The sequence below is a fragment of the Mobula hypostoma genome, chromosome 21 (genome assembly GCF_963921235.1).
Source record: "Mobula hypostoma chromosome 21, sMobHyp1.1, whole genome shotgun sequence".
NCBI lineage: Eukaryota > Metazoa > Chordata > Chondrichthyes > Myliobatiformes > Myliobatidae > Mobula > Mobula hypostoma.
In genome coordinates this window covers 11,304,449-11,316,883 of record NC_086117.1, presented here as the reverse complement: position 1 = coordinate 11,316,883, position 12,435 = coordinate 11,304,449, and the positions used below count along the sequence as shown (strand labels likewise).

The window sequence follows — 12,435 nt, the reverse complement described above, 5'->3', positions numbered from 1 at the left end:
ATGCAATGTTAGCATTCATTTGGAGAGGACTAGAATATAAAATTAAGGAAGTAATGTTAAGGCTATACAAGGCACTGGAGTTTTGTGAGCAGTTTTGGGCCCCTCATCTAAGAAAGGATGTGCTGGCATTAAAGAGGGTTCAAAGGAGGTTCACGAAAATGATTCCAGGCTTATCGTATGAGGAGCATTTGATGGCTCTGGACCTGTACTCAGTGAAATTTAGAATAGAGGGGAGAGGATCTCATTGAATTCTATCAAATGTTGAAAGCATAGATAGAGTGGATATGGAGAAGAAGTGGGGGAGTCTAGGACCAGAGCATACAAGTTCAGAATAGAGAGATATCCATTTAGACCTGAGATGAGGAAGAATTTGTTTAGCCTCAGACAACTGTGGAGCCAAGTCATTGAGTGTATTTAAGGTGATGATTGATGGGTTCTTGATTAGTCAGGGCATGAAAGATTATGGGGAGAAGGCAGCAGGATGGGATTGAAAGTGAAATGGCTCAGCCATGATCAAATGGTGGAGCAGATTCGATGAGGTAAATGGCCTAGTCTGCTCCATTGTCCTAAAGGCAAAGTTGCTCTCATTCATGGCTGGTTTATGCCTCATTTACACATTTCACAGGATGTTTCTATATACATGTAATAAATAAACCTGAATCTCAAAGTAAACTTATTATCCAAGTTATGTATATGTCACAAAATACAACCAAGATTCATTTGCTTGCAAGCATTTACAGTAGAACTCAATGAAAAACTACACACAAAGACTGACAAACAACCAATGTGCAAAAGAAAACAGGTCAAGCAAATTAAATAACTACATAACTAAATAATACTGAGAACCCAAGTGCTAGAGTTCTTGAAAGTGAGTCCATAGGTTCTGGAATCAGTTCAGCATTGAGGTGAGTGAAGTTATTCACACTGGCTCAGGAACTTGAAGGTTGGAGGGTAATAACTTTTTCCTGAACCCGGTGTTGTGGGACCCAAGGCTCCTGTACCTCCTGCCCGGTGTCAGCAGTGAGGACGGAGCAGGAACTGGATATCCCAAAAATCTCACTTATTGCACTGCAGATTTCTATTGGTTCTTGTAAGTCTGTGCCTGCTGCAAAGGTCCCCTGTGAAAAGCCCAAAGATGGTGCATGCTCTGTGGTCGTTCTTCTTAATATTTCCTCCTTATTTTTATGGCAGACATCATAGTATTCCTGGACACTGGGCCAGGGCACAGGCAAAACACAGAGGGGTGATCACAGAAGATAATTCTCTGTTGTAAACAGAAGACAATTGCTCTGAGTTTATTTCAAAAGCAACTGAAGTGGTACCAGTAGACATTAATAAACGTAAATGATTAACTTCACACACAATAAAATTCCACAGCAGCAATTTCCTTCAACACTGATTTCAAGTAGCCTCCAGGGTAAGCAACGTGCAAGTCCTTAAAAACATCGTTTCCCAAATCACACCATGGCTTTTCTCATTCCTCGTCTAACTCAGTGGGTTGGGCAGCATCTATGGAGAGGAATAAAGGGCTGATGTTTTGGGCAGAGGCCCTTCATCAGGACTAGAAAGGAAGGGGCAAGGTGGAGAGGAGGGGAAGAAGGGGAAGGAGGACAAGGACAAGGATGCCGCCTGACCTGCTGAATTCCTCCAGCATTTTGTGTGGGTTGCTTGGGATTGCCAGCATCTGCAGACTTTCTCCAGATTTCTACAAGCTGGTAGGCGATGGGTGAGCACAAGAGATTTTGCAGCTGCCGGAAATCCAGACAAACACACACAAGATGCTGGGGGAACTCTGCAGGTCAGGCAGCATCTATGGAAATGAATAAAGAGACAACATTTCAGGCTGACACTGTTTATTCATCTCCACAGATGCTGCCTGACCTGCTGAGTTCCCCCAGCATTTTGGATGACAGGAGAGACCAGCTGAGGGAGAGGGGAGGCGTGTGGTTGAGGGAGGGGCTGTTGAAGTGAGAAGCTGGGTGGAAGAGGTAAAGGGCTGAAGAAGAATGTATCTGATAGCAGAGGAGAGTGGACCAGAGGAGAAAGGGAAGGAGGAGCACCAGGGGTGGTGATAGGCAGGTGAGAAGAGAAGGGGGTACCAGAATTAGGAATGGAAAAAGAGTGGACGTATGAAGGTACATTACCAGAAATCAACATTCATACCACCAGGTTGGGAGCTAGCTACACAGGTGGAATATGAAGGGCTGAAGATCTTTAATCTTTACTAAATTTTCCATTCTTCCCATTTTGAATTCTTCATCTTCCTGTCTACCTGCAATGCACTCTCTCTGTACAGCACTCTTAATGAATTGATAAGTATGGACAGTATGCAAGACAAGTTTCTTATGGCACCTCGGTACATGTGAAAATACTGAACCAACTTATTGGGAGACCACTTCGCTGAGCACCTATGCTCCCCCCACCAAAAAACACGGGATCTCCCAGTGGCCACCCATTCTAATTCCACTTCCCATTCCGATATGTCAATCGATGGCCTCCTCTAATGTAGCAATGAGGCCAGACTCAGGTTGAGGACTGGGTAGCCTCCAACTTGATGGTGTGAACATCGATTTTGTGAACTTCCACTATTTGCCCCCAACCCCTCTTCTTCGCCATTCCCATTTCCCTCTCACCTTATCTCCTTACCTGCCCATCACCTCCCTCTGGTGCTCCTCCCCCTTTTCTTTCTTCCATGGCCTTCTATCCTCTCCCATCAGATTTCCCCTTCTCCAGCTCTGTACCAATCAACTTCCCATCCCTTTACTTCACCCCCGCCCCCTCCCAGTTTCACCTATTACCCTGTGTTTCTTCCTCCCCTCCCTCCACCTTCTAACTGACTCTTCCTTTTTCCTCCAGTCCTGATGAAGGGTCTCAGCCCAAAACATCGACTGTACTCTTTTCCATAGATACTGTCCAGTCCTGATGAGTTCCTCCAGCATTTTGTGCATGTTGCTTGGATTTTCAGCATCTGCAGATTTTTTTTAAATTATTTACGACTGGACTCCTGTAACCCGAGTTTGATTACTGGTTGCTTCATAGCCTTTGTTGGGGATAGTTTATTTTCAAAGATTACACTGTGCTTTTTGGTCCTTTCCGGGGAGAGCAAATGCTCTGGGAAAAATCCAAGAGAGAGACCAGTTAAATCAACCTTCCAGTGGTGCAGTTTTAACTAACATCACACAGAAAATCTTGCTTTGTTCCACCTCCTGAGCTTCCGCTGTTCCATGGACCATTCCTGGCATCCTTTCATTGTTGGAACACTTGTGTAAACAAGACTGCTTCCAGTGAATGTGTTTGGCACTATTACCTCAGCTACAGCAGACACAGGGTGTGGTGTTTAGAATATAGAAGCAGGCATTTCGGCCCAACTGATCCACGTCTATCTCATCATCCTCCCTGCTAGCTTCAGTTGTCCACGTTGGTCAAAATACCCCCCCGAGCCCCTCTAATTTATGCACATCCAAATGCTCTTAAATGTTGCAATTGGACCTGCCTCGATCACTTCCTCTGGCTCATTCCAGGTATTCACAACCGTCTGTGTAAAGAGGTTACCTCTCTGGTCTCCTAGATCTCTCCCCTCTTGCCTTGCATCAGTGCCCTCTAGTTTTGGACTCTCCAACCCTGAGCAAAAGACTGTGATCATTGTAAAATTAGTCATCTCCATCATGGGTACCAGCCTCCATAGTATCCAGAAATCTTCAATGAGCAGCACCTCAAAAAGTCAGCATCCCTCATCAAGGACACCCCCTCACCCAGCACATGCCCTCTTCTCATTGCTGCTGTAGGAAGGAGGTACAGGAGCATGAAGGCACACACTCAACAATTCAGGAACAGCTTCTTCCCCTCTGCCATCCGACTCCTGGATGGACACGAACACTACCTCACTTTTATTATATCTGTTTTTGCACTACTATATTCACACCCCTCATGATTTTATAAACTTCTGCAAGGCCACTGCTCTGTTCCAAGGAAGACAGACCTAGCCTGGCCTGGCCAACGTCTTCCTGGAAAGCAGGATCTCTAGTTCTGGCAGCATCCTCCTAAACTTCTCCTGCACCCGCTCCAGCTCAACAACATCTCTCCCACAACAGCATGTTCAGTCTGCAGCAGCCAAAGCTCTGGAACAGTGATCTGGCAAAGATTTCAATTCCCACCAGAGCAGCTGGGAAATTTAACTTCAAGTCATTGAGTTTATCTGGTCTCAACAAAATGGTTAGTTCATCATTGACCTGTATGTTACTCTGCAGTCACCATTGTGATTTACTCCTTAGTTTGGGGAGTGTTAGAAATTTACAAGAATGTTGCTGGGACTTGAGGACCCGAGTTTAGAGGACTGAGTTCAGAGTGGCATGATAGTGTAGCAGTTAGCGTGACACTATGACGCTGTAACGCAAGGTGACATTGACGAAGAAGAGAGCGGAGGCCAGGCAGGTGTTCAGCGCCATCTGCCAGCGTTTAACCAGTCTTCCTCTCCCTCTTACTGGCTGCTGTCAGAAGAAAGTGCAGAAGTCATGGGATCCACGTTGCCATGATTGATCAGCGAGGCTGTAGACTCATTTTTGGGGACTTTGAGATTTACGTTGCATGCATTCCTGGATTCCGGTCATTTTTTTTGTTATTTTTGATTGATTTTGATCAAGGTGATCGATGTAGACTGGGGCTCTTCGGCAAAGAATGGCATTGTGCCCTGCGTTGGCTAGCTGCATGGCCCTGAACTGAGTTAAAGTGAATACTACTGGTTTGGTGTTTAATATTCTATGTGTTGTTTGCTTTCTTTTTGCTATTTACACAGTTTGTTCTTTTTTGCATATTGGGTGTTTGATTACTTTGTTTCGTGGCTGTCTGCGGGAGGACAGAAATCAGAGTTGTATGCTGTATACATACATTGACCATAGTATATTACAGAGCCAGCAGTCCAGGGACAATTCCCCATACTGTCTGTAACAACTTTGTTGAGTTCTCCCAGCGTTTTCCCTCTAGGTGCTCCGGTTTCCTCCCATGTTCCAAATATGTACAGGTTAGTAGGTCAATTGGTCCCGTGGACGTAATTAGGCTGTGCAGGATCATTGGACTGGAAAGGCTTGTTACTGCACTATATCTCCCTAAATAAAAATTAATTAAAAATAACAATAAATAAAATGAATAGGTTAGGACTTTTAGAAGGTAGATTTGATAGAGGTACAGTTTACAAAATTATGAAGGTATAGATAGGGTAAATGCTTTTTCCACTGTGGTTAGAAGGGACCACAACTAGAGGTCACAAGTTAATGTGAAAGGTGAAGTGTTTAAGGGGAATCTGAGGGGGAACTTCTTCACTCAGAGGGTGGTGAGAGTGTGGAACGAGCTGCAGAAGTGGTGAATATGGGTTTGATTTTAACATTAAAGAGATATTTGGCTAGGTACATGAATGGGAAGAATATGGTCCATGTGAGGTTGTTGGGACTAGGCAGAACAGTTGGGCTGAAGGGCCTGTATCCATGCTCTAATGCTCCGTGACTCTATAAATGCATTGTCAGCCACTTTCACCCAGAAAAAGTTGGTGAAAGATTAACGGAGTTGTGAGGAAGAGCCCAAACACATGTCATTTCAGTGCAATACGAGATATGTGGACAAGATGAGGTAATCCCTCAGAGGACTCCAAAAGGGCCAGCAATCAATGAACAGATAAGGTGACAACTAACCTTTGCCCTTTGTTCTTAACCGCATTATCCTGTGCCACAAAGTGCTCAGGAGGTTCAGTCACTGGACATTCAGTACTACAAAGAAACATGTCCACCTTCAACCATAAGTGATTAAATTTAATCCTAATCTTACACAGGCCCCAGAATAGGGTTTCTTACCAGATTTATTATTGCAAGCTTATTTTTGCAGTTGGCTACCTGATGCATCTTTTTTTAACCATATAACAATTACAGCATGGAAACAGGCCATCTCAGGCCTTCTAGTCCGTGCTGAACTCTTACTCTCACCTAGTCCCACCCACCTGCACTCAGCCCATAACCCTCCATTCCTTTCCTGTCCATATATCTATCCAATTTAACTTCAAACAACAACATCGAACCTGCCTCAACCACTTCTGCTGGAAGCTCGTTCCACACAGCTACCACTCTCTGAGTAAAGAAGTTTCCCCTCATGTTACCCCTAAACTTTTGCCCTTTAACTCTCAACTCATGTCCTCTTGTTTGAATCTCCCCCACTCTCAATGGAAAAAGCCTATCCATGTCAACTCTATCAATCCCCCTCATAATTTTAAACACCTCTATCAAGTCCCCCCTCAACCTTCTATGCTCCAAAGAATAAAGACCTAACTTGTTCAACCTTTCTCTGTAACTTCGGAGATGAAACCCAGGCAACATTTTAGTAAACAACCTCTGTACTTTCTCAATTTTATTGACATCTTTCCTATAATTCGGTGACCAGAACTGTACACAATACTCCAAATTTGGCCTTACCAATGCCTTATACAATTTCAACATTACATCCCAACTCCTATACTCAATGCTCTGATTTATAAAGGCCAGCATACCAAAAGGTTTCTTCACCACCCTATCCACATGACAGTCCACCTTCAGGGAACTATGCACCATTATTCCTAGATCCCTCTGTTCTACAGCATTCTTCAATGCCCTACCATTTATCATGTATGTCCTATTTTGATTAGTCCTACCAAAATGTAGCACCTCACATTTTTCAGCATTAAACTCCATCTACCATCTTTCAGCCCACTCTTCTAACTGGCCTAAATCTCTCTGCAAGCTTTGAAAACCTACTTCATTATCCACAAAGACACCTATCTTAGTGTCATCTGCATACTTCCTAACCCAATTTACCACCCCATCATCCTGATCATTTACACCCTGACAGCTACACAAAAAGTTTTGTTAAGGTCATTATTGAAGTTTTAAGAAGAGATGTTTTAATAAAAGGAACTCCTTTAATTGTTCTATTTTCTCTGGTTTCCACAATCCATCTGAAGCCACAGAGAAGGGAGAGGCCATTTAGTGATGGTGCCTTTTTGAAATCAGCCATTATATTACAACAGAATGATCAGAAATAGTTCTACTTCATTTTCAAATTGGACGCTGAGAATCACTGTTCATTTCCTGTCGCCACAGCAACACAACAGGAATTGGCCATTGAACTGCTCAAACCTGTCCACTGTTCAGTTCAATCATGACAAGTTTTAGATCTGCATCCTAAGACACTTGACCGCCATAATCTCCAATGCCTTGCCCAAGAAAATACTCATGCTCACTAAAACTTGACAAGAGATTGAAAGGATATTCGCCACAAATTTGATAGAGCAAGGCATCTATTAATTTCCAATTCAGCTACTGTATAAGCAGGATTACCCAGCAGTGACCCTCCTCCTCCCCATTGCCTTTCTCCTCATGGACACTGTACATCCCCATTGGAGCTGTACCTCCATGCAACTCATCACCAGGCTGGAAAGTCACATGACCAGCCTGAGGGCTCTGATGTCACTTCCCTCTCTTCACAAATGATTGACAGGGAAGTCCCAGCCGTCACTTCTGGAGCACGTCGCTTCTTGTTTCATTGCAGTCCCTTCCAACTTCAAAATGGGTCACTCTGAAATGTTGCCATATCCAACATCTGACAAAGCAGGAACTGAACAAGTTAAAAATGTGTACAAGTCAAAGTCCTGCATTGAGTTGCTTGCCCAAAATATCTCTGCCGTGTGGGCTGCTATTTTGGGAAACAACGTTCTCCAATCTCTCTTTCACTCCCCCTCACGCTCACCTCTCTTCCACACACCACAACTGAATCCCTGGAGTCACACAGTCACAGACCAAACCCAAACCCTTGGGATCCTGGAGATTCCACCTGCCAGTGGTATGGCAAGAAGGTGGCGTCGCGGGCAACTGGACAGGTAGAAAAAGACCAGCCTGAGGCATTCCTGCAACTGGGCCATATTCCAATGGCAACAAAAACAAAATCCCAGCATATTGAATTCTCCAATTTCAGGTAACATTCTCCCTCTCTCGCCCTTTCCAGTTCTTCCTGATCTACCCAGGCACTCTCACACTGACCATTTCTACTGCTGCCAGGGATGGTGGTAGAGGTAGATACGTAAGGGACACTTAACAGCGTTTTATACAGGCACATCGATGATAGAAAAATAGAGGGCTATGTGGGAGGGAAGGGCGGTATTGATCTTAAAGTAGATTGAAAGGTCGGCACAATATTGTGGGCTAAAGGGCCAGCCGGTACCATTCTGTGTTCAATCACGCAATTCGGTCAAATAATACAGACCAACCTGGTAATACTAGTTCCATGTTTAACCTTCACAAAAATAAAAGCTTCAAATTCCTACAAAGTTCAAAGTAAATTTATTTTCATTCATTTGTTATGTACCATGTCATACGACGTGGGTGATCATAGTCTTTCCACGACCATGATTGTTCTTGCCAAATTTTTCTACAGAAGTGGTTTGCCATTGCCTTCTTCTGGGCAGTGTCTTTATGAGATGGGTGACCCCAGCCGTTATCAATACTCTTCAGAGATTGTCTGCCTGGCATTGGAATTTGTGATATGCACCAGCTGTTCATGCAACAATTCAGCACCTGTTCCTATGGCTTCATGTGACCCTAATCGGGGTCTAAGCAGGAGCTATACCTTGCCCAAGGGAGAACTACAGGCTAGCAGAAGGAAGGAGCACCTTACACCTCCTTTGGTAGAGATGCAGCTCCACCTCGCCAACCAAGTTTATTTTCAAAGTATGGAAGAGTCACTTTATGCTACCCTGAGATTCATTTTCTTACGGGTATTCTCAGTAGAACAGATCAATACAATAGAATCAGCGAAAAACTACACACAAAAAGAATCAGGTTTAATATCACCAGCACATGTGGTAAAATTTGTTCTCTTTGTGGCAGCAGTACAATGCAATACATAATAATAGAAAAAAAAGAATTACAAGTATATATATTTAATAATAATTAAATAAGTAATGCAAAAATAGAAATAAGTATGAGGTAGTCTTCATAGGTTCAATGTCCATTCAGAAATCAGATGGCAGAGGTCTCAGGGTACTTGGAGGCACATGATAAAATAGGCTGTAATCAGCATGGTTTGCTCAAGGGAAAATCTTGCCTGGCAAATCTGTTGGAATTCCTTGAAGTGGTAATAAGCAGGATAGACAAAAGAGAATCGGTTAATGTTATGTACTTGGGTTTTCGGAAGGCCTTTGATAAGGCCCTACATGAGGCTGCCTAACGTGATATTACAGGAAAGATTCTAGCATGGGTAAAGCAGTGGCTGTTTGGCAGGAGGCAAAGAGTGAGAATAAAAGGAGCCTTTTCTGTTTGGCTGCCGGAGACTAGTGGTGTTCCACAGGGCTCTGTGTTGGGATCGATTCTTTTTATGTTATATGTCAATGATTTGGATGATGGAATTGATGGCTTTGTTACAAAGTTTGCAAACGATATGAAGATAGGTGGAGGGGCAGGTAGTTTTGAGGAAGTACAGAGGCTACAGAAAACAAACAGATTAGAAGAATGGGCAAAGAAATGGCAGATGGAATACAGAGTTGAGAAGTGTACAGTCCTGCACGTTGATACAAGAAATAAAAGGGTTGACTATTTTATAAATGGAGGGAAAATACAAAAAAAACTGAGGCACAAAAGGGATTTGGGAGTCCTTGTGCAAGATTCTCTAAAGGTTAATTTGCAGGTTGAGTCTATAGTGAGGAAGGCAAATGCAATGTTAGCATTCATTTCAAGAGGACTAGAATATGAAAGACAGGATAGAAAGTTGAAACTTTATAAAGCACTAGTGAGGCTTTACTTGGAGTATTGTGAGCAGTTTTGGGTCACTTATCTTATAAAGGATGCACTGAAACTGGAGGTTCACGAAAATGATTCCAGGATTGAATGGCTTGGCATATGGGGAACATCTGATGGCTCTGGGCCTGTATTCACTAGCATTCAGAAGAATGAAGTGTGACCTCATAGAAACCTATCGAATGGTGAAAGGCTTTAATAGAGTGGACATGGAGAGGATGTTTCCTATGGTGGGAGAGTCTAAGACCAGAGAACACAGCCTCAGAACAGAGGAGCATCCTTTTGAATGGAGATGAGCAGGAATTTCTTTTGACAGAGGGTGGTGAATCTGTGGAATTCTTTGCACAGGCAGCTGTGGAGGAAAAGTCTTTATGTACATTTAAGGCAGAGGTTAATAGATTCTTGATTAGTCAGCATGAAGGGATATGGGGAGAAGGAGGGAGATTGGGGCTGAGAGGAAAATTGGATCAGCCATGATGAAACGGAAGAGCAGACTTGATGGGCTAAATGGCCTAAATCTGTCCCTAGGTCTATGGTCTTATTAGAAAGGACCTGTTCCTAAAATCGTTGAGTGCGTGCCTTCAGGATTCTGTACCTGAACAAAACTGAACAAGCAAGCAATGTGCAAAAGATGACGAGCGGTGCAAATACAAAAATAAATAAATACAACTTTTATTCTTTGTATTATGTAGAGTGCTTGAAGTAGAATCAATTTTGCGTGAAAATTAGGAACCAAATGTCGTCTTTATTACATTTGAATCCGGGGTGCCAAATATAGAAAATACAAGTACTGTACATCTCAGATTTGATAATTGCAATTACAGAATCAAAGAAAGCAACCTTGCTGCCTCAGGGGACTCAAAAATAAAAGAAACATCACATTCACTCACCGAATTTAATTTATGTGCACAGTTGAACAAGGGCCAAATTCTTCAAAATATTACACTGCCAATGCACACAGATGAAAAGTAGTATTGCTCCAACACATTCAAAATATTTCAGAGAGAAGTGCCCACTTGAGGCCAAAATTTAATCTACCCTAATTTTACCAAGAAATTTGAATTAGATTTATTGGCCACTATAAATTACCTCAAAAGTGCAGTAGAATCTTGTGGGATGTAACAAAAAAAATAGGATTTGGATAAAAAATTAGTCAACATGGTCTCAGTGGGCTGAAGGGTCACTCTTACTCTCCCCAGAGGACACTGCCTTGGATTAGAGTGGCATCCTTTTAGAATGGAGATGAAGAGGAATTTCTTTAGCCAAAGAGAGGTGAATCAGTGGAATTCATTAACATAGGCAGCTATGGAGGCCAAGTTATTGGGTATATTTTAGGCAGAGGTTGATAGACGCTTGATTGGTCAGGGCACGGAGAGATATGGGGAGAAGGTGAGAGATTGGGGCAGAGAGAGAAAATTGATCAAACATGATGAAATGGTGGAGCAGACTCAATGGGCCAAATGGCCTAATTCTGCTCCTGTGTCTTATGACTCTTGGGAATGGCTGTAAAACTGCTTGAAAAACAGCTACTATTCAGTACAGCATCAAGGTGACTACTGTCAATGGGGGTGTCACACAATAAGAGTGAAACCTCCCGGTTTTCTTGGGCTGCGCAAATCTAGCGAAAACACACTCTGGTCCCACCAAATCCGTGAGATTGGGATGGCTCTCCCACCACAAACCCTGGTTTGTGTGGATGCTGTGTAATTTGCTACCCTGTTACAACTCAGTGCCAAGAAATAACAGACAGCACACTGTATATGATTAAAGGAATTATGAATGTTAACTTAACTAAACAATTAGTAAAGAAAGAAAAAAAAGCAAACAGAGTTCATTATAATTAAACAGCCAAACATGCACAAATTGGAGCTCAACTCTTCCAAAAGGCATATTCATCAATCCTCAGTAGATCTTGGCACCTTGCTCCAGCAAATCACAGTCTACTTCACTGGGTTGAATCTTACAAATGGTTCTCTTCAGGTCTTCTCTCTTCATTTCCCACTGAACAAAGAACCCCAGCTCACGCTGGTGTCAGGCACACAACACAAAACCCTGCTTCCCTGATTGGATGGCTCACATTCCAAAGCACCTGTTATCTCTATCCACAACCCAAACAGTGCTTCTACAGGAGGACCATTACATTAGCAGTAAAACTTTTCCCAGGTTTTTTTTTAATTTATTCATTTACGGGATGTGGGCATTGCCAGCTAAGCTCGCATTTATTACCCAACTCTAGTTGCCCCTGAGAAGGTGTTGATGAGCTGCCTTCTTGAACCACTGCAGTCCATGAGGTGTTACAAGAGGAACATAATTTGACTGGAGTATCAGGTTTATTATCACTGACATACATTGTGATACTTGTGACAGCAGTCCAGTGCAATATGTACATAAAAATTACTATTAGTTATAAAATAAATAAATATTATGAAAGGGAAGAATATCAGGGTCGTGTCCATGGTCTGTTCAGAAGTCTGATGGCAGAGAGGAAGAAGCTGTTCCTAAAACATTGGGTGAGCAGCTTCAGGCTCCTGTCTCAAACACAAGGAAGTCTACAGATGCTGGAAATCCAAAACAACACACACAAAATGCTGGAGGAACTCAGCAGGTCAGGCAGCATCTATGGAAAAGAATA

General features: G+C 42.9%; 1 protein-coding gene across 4 annotated transcripts in view; it reads right to left on the bottom strand.

The window, feature by feature from the left end:
- LOC134359788 (ras-specific guanine nucleotide-releasing factor RalGPS1-like) overlaps positions 1-12,435 on the bottom strand; it is a 756,496-nt gene that overhangs the window by 701,650 nt on the left and 42,411 nt on the right. The window lies entirely within an intron of this gene.